General features: G+C 41.8%; 1 protein-coding gene across 1 annotated transcript in view; it reads right to left on the bottom strand.

The window, feature by feature from the left end:
- Nucleotides 1–14889, bottom strand: part of NCK2 (NCK adaptor protein 2) — an 84260-nt gene extending 69371 nt beyond the window's left edge. Inside the window, exon 1 of the mRNA XM_011984687.1 lies at nt 14717–14889. The gene's annotated coding sequence lies outside the window, so the exon portion shown is untranslated. The remainder of the gene's footprint in view (nt 1–14716) is intronic.
- Nucleotides 14890–15332: the final 443 nt, after the last annotated feature.

A 15332-nucleotide genomic window follows, 5' to 3' on the forward strand; every position in this document is an offset into this window, starting at 1 on the left:
AAGAGAATTCTTCCTAATTCACTCTAAGAGGCCAGCATTATCCTGACACCTGAAACAGACAAGGACACAACAACAACAACAAAAACTACAGACCAATGTGCCTGATGAACACAGATGCAAAAATCCTCAAAATACTGGCAAACTAAATCCAACAGCATATCACAAAGATACGATCAAGTGGGACACATTCCAGAAATGCAAGGATGGTTCAACAAATGCAAATCAATAAACATGAGACATCACATCAACAAAATGAAGAATGAAAACCGTATGATCATCTCAATAAATGTAGAAAAACATTCTGATAAAATTCGATATTCCTTCATGATAACAACTCTGAACAAATTAGGTAATACAAGTCATATATGACAAACCCACAGCTAACATCATACTGAATAGGCAGAAGCTGAAAACTTTTCCTCTAGGAACAGGAAAAATATAAGAATGCCTATTCTTTCACCACTCTTACTCCATATATTGTTTATAATCCTATCAAAAGCAATTAAGCAAGAGAAAGAAAGGGCTTTCATTTCATAGGAAAAGAAACCTAAAAATTTCAACAAAATACTGTAGAATTGGTAAATAGATCCAGTGAAGTTGCAAGATACTAAAATCAACATACAAAAATCAGTAGTGTTTCTATACACCAATAACAAACTAGCTGAAAATGAAATAAAGAAACCAATCTCGTTTATAATAGCTAAAAATAAAAGAAAAACAGCCAAATACCTAAGAACAAATTTAACCAAGAAGGTGAAAGATGTCTACATTAAAAACTACAAAATACCAATAAAAGAAATTGAAGAGGACATAAACAAATGAAAAGATATCCCATGTTAATGAATTGGAATAATATTGTTAAAATGACCATTACATCCAAAGCAACCTACACTTTCAATGAGATCCCTATCAAAATATCAATGAATTTTTCACAGAGATAGAAAAAGAAATCCTAAAATTTGTATGCAACCACAAAAGACTTCAACTAGCCAAATACTGAGCAAAAAGAACAAAGTTCGAGGCATCACACCACATGATTTCAAAATATACTACAAGCTATAATAATCAAAACAGCATGGTATTGGCATAAAAACAGACACACAGACCAAGGGAACAGAATAGAGAACCCAGAAATAAATCCATCTATTTACAGCCAAATAATTTTCACCAAAAGTGTCAAGAACATAGATTAGGGAAAAGGAGAGCCTCTTCAATAAATGGTGGTAGGAAAACTGGATATCCATGTGCAGAAGAATAAAACTAGGCCCCTATCTTTCACTAAATACAAAAGTCTACTCAAAATTGATTAAAGATTTAAATGTAAGCCCCTAAACTATAATCCCACCAAAAGAAAACATAGGTGAAATACATTAGGACATTGGTCTGGGCAAAGATTTTACAGCATAGAATAATATTATCAAAAAGACCAAAAAAAAAAAAAAAAGGTATCATGCTTATTTGGTAGCTTTGTAGTGTATTTTGCAGCCAAGAAGTACCATGTGCCTCCAGCTTTGTTCTTTTTGCTCAATATTGCTTTGGCTATTCAGGGTTTTTTTGTGGTTTTCTGCAAATCTTAGGACTGTCTTTTCCATTTCTGTGAAAAATGTCATTGTATTTTGATAGGGATTGCACTGAAGGTATAGATCACTTTAGGTAGTATAGTCATTTTAACAATATTATAATTCTTTGAATCCATGAATATGGGATATCCTTTCATTTTATAGTTAAGACTTCAATAGCAGAGGCAACAAAAGCCAACATAGACAAATGGGACTATATCAAACTAAAAACCTTCTGCACAGCAAAGGAAATAATCAAATGAAGAGACACTGGAATAGGGGAAAGTATTTGCAAACTATTCATCCAATAAGGAACTATTATCCAAAATATTCAAGGAATTCAAAAACAGCAAAACAAAAAGAAAAACCCAAATAACCTGGTTTTAAAAATGATCAAAGGATCTGAATAAACATTTCTCAAAAGAAAATATACAAATGGCCAATAAGTATAGCAAAAAATGCTCAATATCACTAATCATCAGAGAAATGCAAATCAAAGCCACAATAAGGTATCATCTCAGCCCAACGAGAATGGTAATATCAGACCAAACAAAAACAAAAACAAAAAACAAAAAACAAATTCCTGGCAAGGATACCAAGAAAGAGGAACACTAATTTATCATCGGTGCAAATGATCCAGCAAACCCACTGCTGCGTATTTACCCACAGAAAAGGAAATCAGTATATCGAAGTGATAGCTGCACTCCCATGTTAACTGCAGCACCATTCACAATAGCAAAGATATGTAATCAACTTAAGTGTTCATTAACAAATTAATGGATAAAGAAAATGTGGTACATATACACAGTGGAATACTATTCAGCCAGAAAAAATAAAATAAAATTCTGTCACTCATGGCAACATGGATAAGCCTAGATGTTATTATATTAAGTGAAATAAGTCAGGCAAAGAAAGATAAATACCAGAGTTCTCACTCATGTGGGAGCTAAAAAAGCTGATGCATAAAAGTAGAGAGTAGAATAGTGGTTACTAGAGGTGGGGAAGGGTGGGGAGAAGGAGGAATAGGAAAAGGTTGGCTGGATTCAAAATTACAGCTAGATAGGAGGAATAAGTTCTAGTGTTTGATAACACTGTAGGGTGGCTTTAAAATAACTAGAAGAGAGGATTTTGAATGTTCCCAACACAGAAGATAAATGTTTGAGGTAATGAATATGCTAATTACCCTAATTTGATCATTACACATTACATACAGATATCAAAATACCACTTTTTACCTATAAATAGGTACAATTAAAAAGAACTGGTAAACAGATCCAGTAAAGAAAACAAAATGTATCAACTAAAAAGAAAAGAACAAAAAGCAACAGAATGAATGACCAGTAAATAAATGAAAAAGAGACAGATCTTGTTGGAAGAATAACTCTAAATAACTTACGTAGACACTCTGTCTTCAAGGAGAAGAAGCAGTAAACTCCCCTCCCTTAACTATGGGGTGTACCCAGAGACGTCCTTCCAAAGAGTACATAGGGAAAGCAGGAGAGGGAGTCAGTAGGGAGTGAAGAATTCTGACAGCAGGGACTCTTGATGTGATGAGATGAGTAGGACATGTTGCCTCTGTGTTCTTCCTCCCAAAACCCTCATGAGAAAATCATCAGACAACTCTCAACTGGGGGACTTTGTAAAAAATACCTGACTCCTCAAAACTGTCAAGATCAACAAAACAAGGAAAGTGAGAAACTGTCACAGCCAAGAAGAGCTCAAAGAGACATGACAACTAATTAGTGTGTAGTGTGGCATCTGGGATGGGATCCTGGGACAGAAAATGAACATTAGGTTAAAAAAGTTTTAAATCCAAATAAAGTGTGGACCTTACTTAATAATGGACCAATTTTAGTTCATCATAAGGGAAACTAGATGCTAAATGTATGAAAACTCTTTATGCTATCTTCATAAGTCTTCTGTAAATCTCAAAGTGTTCTAAAATAACCTTTGGGGGAAAAGGCAATGGGAAAAGAGGAGGTAGAGAACACTATCGTTTTCACAGTATTGAGAATATTCTAGTTTTTAAGTTGGGAGGTAGGTCCCCGGGCATTTGTTTATTATTATGCCCCATAGGTACATAAATGACACCTACGTATTTTGTACCTATCAAATATCACAAAAGGAATTTTAAAAAGAAAGCATACAAGCCAAGCAGAAAGGGATAAGAGTATTTCATTAGCTAGCACTTGCTGAACCTCCCCAAAATGCCAGTCAGCATGACTATGCCCCTAGGCCTGGCACTCTACTCTATCCGACTATATCACCCAGAGCTGGGGATCTGAAATAAAGAGTCAGCTCATTTGGGCTCTGATAAAAATAAAGCCTATTTTGGGAAAGGTGGAAGCCTCAGAGAGATGGAGTGTGTGGACTCGTACTAAGAGCTATGGTTTCTATTAAAAGATGACATTTCAGACAGTGGCCACTGGGTACAGCTGAAAAGATGAGTGAGTGATGGCCCTTCCCTGTATAGAGCACGCCTAATTTACTAAGAGGTCAACACAGCAGTATCCTATTTCGCTCCTACTACAGTCCCAAGGGGAAGTGATGACCTGCTCAAGATGTCATAGGTGATCAAAGACACGCTGAGACCTCTTCCTGGGTCTCTTGACCCCAGGGTTAGTGCTTGTGTGTCTAGATTCATGAAAATTGATATTTCATTTGCAGTAGCTGCCACGATTTGCAGAGCCTTCTACTGTTTTCAGGCTTGTTTCTTAGACTTCAGAGTCGAGACAAAGTCATTACCTATCACATGCTTAAATTCTGCACTCCACACTGATCTGGGGTGGGTGAATGTGCTGTCATGGGGCTTTAATTGTAGTATTCTTGTGGTCAGTGCCATTTAAAAAATTTGATCAATATGAATTACAGGAAGATTATTGTGAATTATATTGTATATCAAAACAACAATAAAGAAATGTGGTTAGACCATATTGTTTCAAAGTAGGGAACAAGGAAATTTGTTGATAAGAAAAACATTTTCAGCAATCTTCAATGGTGCCCAATTCTCCCTGGCCGCTCTCCTATTTCTATCTTCCTTTTATGACTTATTCATCTACTGCTACATAAGCTTGCATACTTCTTAGATCCCAAACTGCAGACTACTATAAAAAGAGGAAACTTTTCTTTTTAAAAAGTTTAAACTTTTAATTTTGAGATAAATATAGGTTCACAGGAAATTCCAAAGGCAGTGCAAAGTGGTCCCTTGTGCTCTTCATCTTGTTCCTCCTAATGGTTACAATTCTACATAACTACAGTAAAATATCGAAATCAAGAAACTGACATTAGTATAATGAGTATATATGGTTCTGTCATTTCATCATATGTGTAAACTCCTATAACCACCATGCCAATCAAGACTATTTCATCATCACAGAAATCTCTCTGACATTATCCCTTGTATAGTCACACCCACCTCCCTTTCCGACAACTATCACCAACCCCTCGTAAACACTAATCTGCTCTCCATCTCTGTAATTTTCTCATTTTGAGAATGCTATACAAATAGAATCATACAATATGTGTGACCATTTGAGACTCTCGTTTTAAAGCAAAAAGAAGAAATTCTATTACAAGATAGAGAAGACACTGTGTATGATTTCAACGCTTTGAAATTTGTTACCGTTTGTTTTTTGGCCCAGGACATGCCCTACTATGGCAAATGCTCTGTGGGTGCCTGAAAAGAATGTGTACTCTGCTACTGTTGGGTAGAGTGTTACAAATGTCAATTAGATAATATTAATTGATGGTGGTGAGTGCTCCTATAGCCTTGCTGACTTTCTGTGTACTTTATGTGTAGTTGTTCTATCAACTGTTGAGAAGGGCATGGAGATCTTCAAGTATAATCATGGGTATGTCTGTTTCTCCTTGTAGTTCTAGCAGTTTTTACTTCTTATTTCACAGCTCTGTTGTTTGGTGCATGCATACTTAGGAATGCTATGTCTTCTTGATGAACACTCTTTTATTTATGTCCCTGGTAACTTTCTACTTTTAAAAGTTCTTTATCTGATATTAATATAACAATTTCTGCTTTCTTTTCATTAATATTTGCACGGTATTTTCCTATCCTTTTATTTTCAACATATACACACACACACACACACATATATATACACATATATAAAATGTCTCTAAAAGGGGCCAGGATAAGGCAAGGGAGCCAGGGAAGCTCCTCAAAGGAAAGGATATTTACTTGGCCAGAATTTGGTATTGAGAGAGAAGGGTACTGTGAGGATAACTCAGTAATGACCCAAATCCAGGGGGCCTAGAACCCAAATTCAGAGCCCTTTACCATGCAATCCATTTGGAATTTGGCTCTAATTTGGGAAGAAGAAATTCCTGCTTTATTAGTTACATTTTTGCATAAAAAAGACCTAACCAATCAGGTTACTCAGGTATTCTATATATGTCTCTTTAAGTTTTCCATTTCTGAGACAGTCAAAATCACAAGCTTCCCAACTAACATATCATCCACACTACAAGCAAACTACATGAGCAGACAGAATTGGTCCTCACGGGGTGGTAGGGTTAGGCTTTGTGTCCCCACCCAAATCTTATCTTGAATTGAATTGTAATCCCTATAATCCCCATGTGTTAAGGGGGAGACCAGTGGAGGTAACTGAGTCATGGGGGCATTTCCCCCATGCTGTCTTGGTGACATTGAGTTCTCACAAGATCTGATGGTTTTATAAGCAGCTCTTCCCCCTTTGCTCAACACTTCTCCTTCTTGCCACCCTGTGAAGAAGGTGCCTTGCTTCCCCTTCACCTTCTGCCATGAGTAAGTTTCCTGAGGCCTCCCAGCTATGCTGAACTGTGAGTAAATTAAATCTCTTTCCTGCATAAATTACCCAGTCTCTGGTAGTTTATTGTAGTAGGAAAACAGACTAATACACAGTGTCAGCCTTCTAAGGGATGTGGACTGTCCTAGCAATCTGCTCTAGAGTTATAAAGGATGTAATGTGATCATTTTGGTTAATCAGAATCTCCGTCAAGATCTACTGGGGCCAGGAACTCCAAACCTGACCAATCACCAGGACACTATGACCGCATAAGGAACTCCAGTCCTGAGGACTAGAGGGTCTGGTTACGTAACAAAACTCATTACAAAGATTTTTGGGTTATACTGTAACTGACAGAGCAGAGTATATATTTACTGCCTTCTGTAAAGTTACAAATATTTCCCATCCCTCTGTGCCTTGCTGGTGACCCAGATAATGGCTCTGCTGGGCAAAAATAAGGGCTCCATAAAAAGTCTCTAAAACAAGAGAAATTATTCTCTGCTATGTGATCATATGGACACTGCTATGTGATTTCGCTGCTGACCCTTTATCAGGAACCCACCATCCCCCAAGCCAGAATCTCCAAAGTGGAAAACATAAGGTGTGGGGAGAAATTATTAGAGCTCTCATATCTGGTATGTTCTAAAGCGCTACAGTGCCCAGCACTGCTTCCTATTTCTCCATGATATTTTGTTAAATTTCTGTGCATAAGACAAGTCTCCACTGAGGGTCAGCTCGCTGTAAGGACGAAAGATCAGAGCTACCGATAAACACTAGTAATGGAATGGGACTTTTAAAATTACGATGAATTATCTCAGGGGTGAATACATGAAAACTCGCAAATGAAAGCCCTTAGAGTAGAGGGCCCCTTTAGGGAAGATCAGCGTAACAGCACAGATGCTCAGGTCCTGTCTGCCCACTCCAGATTAGTGGGGCGTGGACCCTGAGCATCCTAGGTCACCCCCAAGCATCCCAGGTGATCCCCATTACATTACAGCTGGTAGGCATGGATTCACAGAGCTCCAAAGCCTGGAAGAAGAGGACGAGGCACGAGCTATGCCATGTCTATCTCCATGCCATCCCCAAGCACCTCATCGAGTGCCCACTCATCTCCCTCCATACCTGGCCCCACTCAGCCAGCAAATATGGGCAGCATCACCTGCCTGCAGCTTGGGGGAATCCCTGTTGCTCTTTCCTGGAATTGAGGCTCAGGTGGGAGATGGGCTCCTGATCTTACCGTAGTGGTGGAGAGGCGGACACTGGTGTCCCACAAACTCTGAGCATGTTTTCCCACTGAATTCTGTGGGGCATGGCAACCAGGTCTGTGCAGGACTGGTCTTAGAATTCCAAGTTCACGGACCCAACTTCATCTACCCTCTCCCTCCATATCACTGCCAAAGGAACCAAGGCCCGAAGTTAACACCCAGCGATGAAAGCACAACACCCACACATGAGCCCATCCCAACGATTCCTCCAGAGACCTCTGTTCCAAGCACACACCGCGGAGACGTGGTACTTAACCGCTGGGAAAATGACCAATGTATTACAAAAACGTTACTCAATGAGCTCTCAGGTTGGGAAGATACGGTTGCGTTTAGCTTCTCCCACAAGAGAGGCCTGCACCAGACCGAGGCTCCAGGCAGGGAAGACGGTCCTGTCTCTGGCTCCTGGAATCCCTGTCTTTCCCAAGTACTTCTGACCTTGGTCTTCGTGAACACAACAAAATCTTCAACATAACCTCTGGGTGAGATCATAAGTGGCAGATTCTGGAAGGCTCTAAATAAAATAAGTCTGACTGAGGAGTGAGTGGGCTGTCAGATCTGTTGTGTTTCCCATTCATTCCCTGTGAGCGCCGTCGGGGGCCCAAGTGGAAAGCAGTATTCTACGGAAACGTGGCATTCATGGACTGGGCATTCCGCTATGTGGTCAACAAAGGGAGGGGGCCCTCACGCATATGAAATAAGATGAGAACCATCACAAGCAAAACCCAAAATGGAATGTTGGCAAAAGAGACAAGCAACTTAGAAAAACTACTAAAGCTGTCAACTCTAGAGTCTCGCCCTGTCCCCAGCCACATCCCTGTAAAAGACAGGCTACCTGAGGACACTCAAGAGGGACGTCACCACTGCAGACTCCTGACTTGGAGTTCACATCGGCCAGGGACTGCTCCGGACCACGGCTTGTTCACACTGTGACCTGGGTAGACTTTCACACAGGAAGGTCACAGAACAAGGCGTTTGATTGGGAAACAGCCAGAGCAGATTCATAGTTAGGATCATCCTTACTTCTTGCAGGCAGCAATCAAGCTGAAATCTCACCAATTAACTTGTCAGTGTGACTGCTGGTCAGGTGTGACTCTGAGAAGCCGAGAAGGCATATTTTACTTTCCAGGGAGATACAAGGCCTGCCTCCATGGCCACAGACCTGGCAGGAGGGCCCTGGTACCTTCTGCCTCAACAAGCACTGAGGGTTATTCGTTTCCATCCAAAACTGGCATCTTGTTAATATACTGCTTGGTAACATGGTACCAAAATTCATTCCCTCCTAAACTGTGACCTCTTATGATCTGATTTATTCATAATGTTTTATAACCATTTTGCCATCCTGGAGCCAGGACCATTTCTAAAGAAATCATTTCAACTTTAGTTATAATACGAGTCAACCGGAAAATTGATTCTGATAGGCAGAAATCTAAAACTCAAAATACTTTTGGTGTGTCCAGTGAGGCACCCGCAGCACGGGAATGGGGAGCACAAGGTCACTGGGACACATTCCCCTCCCACACCCTCCACCAGACACACCCAATTCGAATGACACGTCTTCTGTTTCATGGGTTCCCTTCAGTTCTGTATATCCCAGTGGTAATCCCAGAAAGTATTCTCCTCTGGAGTTTGTTTGTAATTACCTGTTCAGGTCCAGTTTACTAAAAGCCCTACAACACCCCCTCCATCGTGACACACACACACACACACACACACACACACACACACACACACACACACACATAGCATGAGAGGACTTTGTTTTTCTGGAGGAAGTCGAGAAAAATTTCTCTCTGCTTTTCGTAGTTTGAGAACCTCAACTGCAGCAATGCTCTCATTTCAAGCTCTGTCTGGCCTGTTTGTTTAATGCCGTTCTCTTACATACACATCTGCCACACAGCTGGCCCAGGGACTCTTTAAGACAAGGACAGAGTATCTAGAATCCAACATTCAGGTGTGAGTCACAGGTCACCATCCAACGCTGGGCTGTACTAGGCAAGGAAAAGAACCTCTCTGGGCTCATTTTCTTCTATACAGTTCAGGGGAGGAATATCCATATCACCTGGCATTAAAGAGAATTCACGAAAATTCCTTTCTAAATTCTAAGGTACAATTCAGAGAGTCATTGAAAAATGACTAGAATGTTATGTGTTCAGTTTCTATCTAAGGAAAAGAAGGTTGAGGGGTACAGGAATTGGCTTTTTTGTTTTTGTTTCTTCAGCTTTCTAGGAAACCACACTGCTAGGGTATATCAGCTATGACAGAAAAGAAAAAATGCTTGGCATAACCTTGATCACCACCACAACTAAGAGAAAAGCATTATGTCATTGACCATGCAAGAACGTTAAATCACAATTTTATGATGTTTCGCCCTGAACAGGGGTGCTGTGGGAAGAGTCAGGGACCACAGAGATAGCCTCAGCAGACACAGAAGTGGCTGTTAAATACAAAGTCCCCTGGCCTGTACAGAGAACTTCTCTTAACTCATGCTAAGCTGGGGATCCCCAATACAGGCGACTCTGAGCACCATCCTGGGCCCACACGTGCGGAGCTGGAAGTCACAGGAGTTGCTAAGCTGACCCTGGGGCAGTAGAGGCCCTCGGGGGATTCAGGTTTCCAGCTCTGTCCCTTCTCAAACCTCCCAAAGTCTTCCTTCACACACCTTGACGTTTCCAAAGAGACTCTCCAAACTGTACTTAGATGCAGGAGATTTTTCTAGGGGAGAAGAAAATCAATCTCACGAAATTCCTGGTACAGTAAGAAAGAAAGGCTTTTTTGGGTCAGGAAATGGGAGCTCCCAGCCTGCTCTGCCACCTCGGAGCCCTGGGCTTTGGCCAAGTCATTTAATCTCCCAGAGCCTCACATCTCAGTTTAAGATAAGCACTTGGAGAATGGGTGGTTACCATGTCACCACCATCATATGTCAGAGACGGCAGCCCGGGAAGCAGAAGGAACGTGGGCTGGTAAGCAACAGACCTTCTGCTTCCTGGGCTGCCATTAATAGATGGGGACACAAAGCCGCAGGAGAGGTTAAGGGGACTGTCCAGAATCACAGAGTTGAGCGTGCACAGCTGTGTCACAGTCTCCTTAACCTCTCCTGAGGCTCCGTGTCCCCATCTATTAAATGGGGACAATAACATCTGCATTTGCGACCAGAGGTAATACACAAGCGGTGACAAGCCCTGTGCCAGGCACCTGCCAACGATGACCCCATAGATGACAGCTGCTTCCACTGACTGCACCGCCAGGGGCACTGTGGAATCAATGTGGCAATATTTTTTTTTTTCTAGCAGCTGTCAATACTTACTGGTTAATTATTTAACCAATTGCCACAGATTTAACCACAGTATTAAAGGCTGTGGCCATCTCTTGATATTCAGTACGCTATAAAGAAGAAACGATCAGTTCAAGCTGCAGAGACTGTTCCCCCAGATCACCCAGGGGCCCAGTGTGCGGCAGAAAGCGGCTGAAACGGGCCCCTCCGTTTGGGCAGAAACTCCACAAGTTACTTCCAGGTATCAGAGACCTCCGAGCCACATGCTCAACAGAAGCTTCAGCCCGAAAAACTTAATAATGACTGAGCACCGGGCTTCGCACGTAAAAAATCTTTCTAAATAACCTGTTGGGGGCCAAGTCAGCTCCCAGCAATCTCCAAAATACCAAAAAGCCAGGATATGACAAAAGTGAGGAGTAAATTCTAGATGACTTTTCCAAGTGTATACAGTCTAGGAAAAATTGTTCTGAAATAAACTGAGGCTAATATGAAGATAAGTAGTAAACTTTAGTAGTTAAAGAAATCTTACTGGATGGCGTTTTTACGGATGTAAGAGCGACAGGCTCCACGTTTCATCTTCTCGTGCTCACTGCTCAGTTAAACACAGCCGCTGCTGCTTCTATCACAGAATGGAAAACGATGTGTGTAGGCTCACTGCGGACATTTACATGCTGGACATGCATATCACCCCCTGACTCGGTTTGTGAAATCCAGTCCTGTTTACTTTACTCAAACTTGAGTTGTGTCACCTAAGCCACTGTCCTTCCTACCCCACGACACCATCCTTCTGTCCATTAGGACATGTCTGTCGTGAAAAAGCCTCCAAAAGCTTTTCAAAAGTCAAACGAACGTGCAGCATAGCAGACAAGGCCCTTCGCATCCTCCGTCCCTAGTAATGAACGGCCAGCCTCCAACAGTCAATTACGGTCACTTTCCAAGTACACATGGAAAGAATTAAGTGCAGATGACGCATTTGCCAAAATGACAACTGCGGTGGTCTTCAGGCTCTTCCTATGGTCTCCACTCCCCAAAGAAGGCAGGGTCAGAGCCGGAGGGTCCCAAGACTTTGTTCCTTAACTTCACTGGGGAGACCAGAAAACAGGGTAGGGAAATGCACCACGTGGAAATGGGCTGAGACGTTACTCAGGCCCTCAGACACCGCCATCCTCCTCAAGCTGCTCTCAGCCCAGCCCCAGGCATGCAAACCTTGAGTGCCCAATAGCTGGGAAATGCACCCAAGGCTGGCATCCTGCTTACTGTTCTACCAGGTCAGCATTTCATTTCTTTCTGACATGCCAAAGGGTATGGCTGACTGAGCTGTTGCTTTCTCTGTTGGCACTTCAAAGACCACCGGCCAAATGGCAAATGCCTGGTCCCCAACCCAGTATTGTCTAAATGACCTGCAGTCTCCGGGAACCATGGCCCAGCTGGTCCAATCAGCCTGCCCCGTTCCAAGGAAACACATTATATCTCTGTACGCATGTCCCCTCATTCTTTAAAACTTGTTCCCAACATAGCATCGCCTGGCTTTTCCATACTCTCCCCAAAAGGGTCAGTTGGTCCCTGCCTCAGGTACCAGGGACTGACTGTAAGAACCTCCACTTCAGCAGTTAGCACAGTCCCAAACTGTCAGGGTCCCATCCCAAAAGGGCATGGGAAAAGGTAGCTGGGACTATATTTTATCTATGTTTTTTTTTTTAACTGCTAAAACAGTCACTGCAAGAAAAACAGCCCAGAATACAGGTGGGGTGTTCACAATAGATGTTGATTACATGAATGGCTACATCTCATGATTTTCCAAATTAACATTTTTCTAAACCACAAAAGTCCATTTTAATAGGTGAACCAAGGTTTTGCGTGGACCTTATCACTTATGAAATAAAAGTCATCCTTTAAAATTACATGGGTAGATATTTTTGCAAGCCAGCCGGCTCTCATGGTCTCCATTTACTGTCTCGTCTACGTGGCACTCGTGTGCTGGGAGCTCCTGCAGACCGAGCTGCTGGGTGAGCATGCCATACTCCCCCCTCATCAGCTTCTGAACCAGCACCAACCACCACCTCAGGTCTGCTCATGTCACTCATGATCAAGACCTTTCTAAAGAAGTAGTGTCCGATTCTGATGCTAATAAATTATTAATGAGTTCTGATGATCCGATCAGAAGATCTGTTATTTCCAGCTTATACTCCATTCCCTTGAAATCTGACAAGTGGATTGATACATGACTGCATTTGCAAATGACTGTTTTTAAAAAGTCCAATTCAAGGACTTTTTTTGTTTGTTTTTTAAAGAAAACGGAGTTACCATGGGTTTGAGAAGTTTTCTGATGCAAGATAAAATCTCCTAGGTTTGGAACGGGAACACCCCTAGGGTGTTTGTCTTGCATAAGGTCTGGAAGAGAGACCTGGGAATGCCCCACGAATGCATGAGGGGACCCAAAGCTAAAAGACCCAATAATGGCTGGGGTGAAGTCAGGTATACAGTGTGAGTGCCGACCAGGAGCTAGCTCTGGAAATCACAACACACAACACCCTAAATCAATGGAACAATATGGCATTTTCTCCAAAAGATAACATAAAGCATAACAAGACAAGATCACTAAGACACTTAATCCTATCCTTCTTGCATATTAATCTTATGCTGTTCTAAACACCAAACATCAAAGGGGCATAACTGAAATCAAAAAGAGATTTTTCTTTTAAGGTGGTCGAAGAGAAAGAACATATTCACAAGATGTGTTTGTAGTAGTAGCAGACCAAGTAAGAGGAAATTCTAACTTTCTAGATGATTTTCAGAAACCACCACACCAAGAGATTCCATAGTCCAATATGATAGTTTCAAGATTACTTTAAAACAATCTGCAAATAATAGAAGCAAATTAAAGTTTTTAAGGAAAGCTAGTGTTGTTCTTACAGTTCACTCTGAGACAAAGCACTGGAGGTGAAAATTTATCTTCTCATAAAGCACTGCTTCCTGCCCAGCCAGAAACAGAACGCTGGATTAACTGGACCACCAAACACAGCAATTCATATTTTAAGTTAAATGTCTCAAGCTGTTAGGGCTAAGAAATATTTTTGTTACACGGTGACATGTTTTTGTCTGGTGCCTGTGGTAATAGCGACCCTGGGTCCCAGAATCCACATGCTGCATCACAGTTATGGTTTAATTGGAACATACACAAGAAGGTTTTTCATATGAACAGGTAAAACCCTCCCGAGAATCCTTCATCTGTCTGCATCTCATTTGATGTAGGCTTTTTTTTTCCCCCCCCGAGATCGAGTCTTGCCATGTCGCCCAGGCTGGAGTGCAGTGGTGCGATCTTGGCTGACTGCAACCTCCGCCTCCCAGGTTCAAGTAATTCTCCTGCTTCAGCCTCCCAAATAGCTGAGACTACATGTGTATGCCACCATGCCCAGTTATCCTTTGACGTAGATTTATCTTCTTAGCATCAAAGCTGGAATCCAACCTTTCCTAGACTGAAAGCACCAGAAAAGTGGTTATTTATCCTTATATTCCCTGTATAAGACAGAATACAGGGGACCAGGATTGGTTATCGACTCAAGAGTCAGTACGTATCTGAGTGTGGAGGCACCTGTACCATCTTACAGGTTGGAGGTGTCTACCATCCCGCTTCCAGGCTACATACTCAGAACCATCACACACTAAAGTAGGAACAGAGATAATCTAATTTTTGAACCAGGTCCCTCACTGAAAGCCTAAATTTAATATGATTCAACAAATCGAGGCTACACTGACTGATATTTTACTAAACTTACTGTCCAAATTGAGCATTTGAGGCAAAAAGCTGCAACTTCTGTTTTAAGCAGAAAGCTGCAGACTCACCTTTGGCACACAGTTGAGAGGTGACTGGCAAAACGCAGAACTCTTCAAAATGATGACGTTTTCAGCTAATTACACCTCTGAAGTTACAAAGTTGTAGGGATTCTCCAAATTCTCAAATCTCAGCAGAGAATTATAATTTGGGACGTCGCTTGTATACAAGGAACACATGAAATCTAAAAAGAAAGAAGCGTATATTAGATCTGCTTACTTCTTTGATTTTAAGCAACCAGTTTTAAAAATAACTGGTTATTCATTTGCCTAAAACCAATGTTTTTTTTTTTTTTGAGACAGGGTTTCCTCTGTCACCCAGGCTGGAGTGTGGTGGTATGATCTTGCCTCAGTGCAACTTCCACCTCCTGGGCTCAAGTGATCCTCCTGCCTTAGCCTCCCCATTAGCTGGGACTACACACATGTGCCACTACCCTTGGCTAATTTTATGTATTTTGAAACCAATGCTTTAAATATATCCCAGAATAAAGCTGCTCTGTGCCTAAAGACCTCCATCAACACATACTCCTCCCCCTTCCCACCTTTCATTCCCTGGGCAAGCTCCCACACTCGGCTGGGGAAGGCCAACCACACATCCAGTGAACAGCAGGTGGAAGGAGGTCATGGG

This window comes from Mandrillus leucophaeus, unplaced genomic scaffold (assembly GCF_000951045.1).
Source record: "Mandrillus leucophaeus isolate KB7577 unplaced genomic scaffold, Mleu.le_1.0 Scaffold271, whole genome shotgun sequence".
NCBI classification, from domain to species: Eukaryota; Metazoa; Chordata; class Mammalia; order Primates; family Cercopithecidae; genus Mandrillus; species Mandrillus leucophaeus.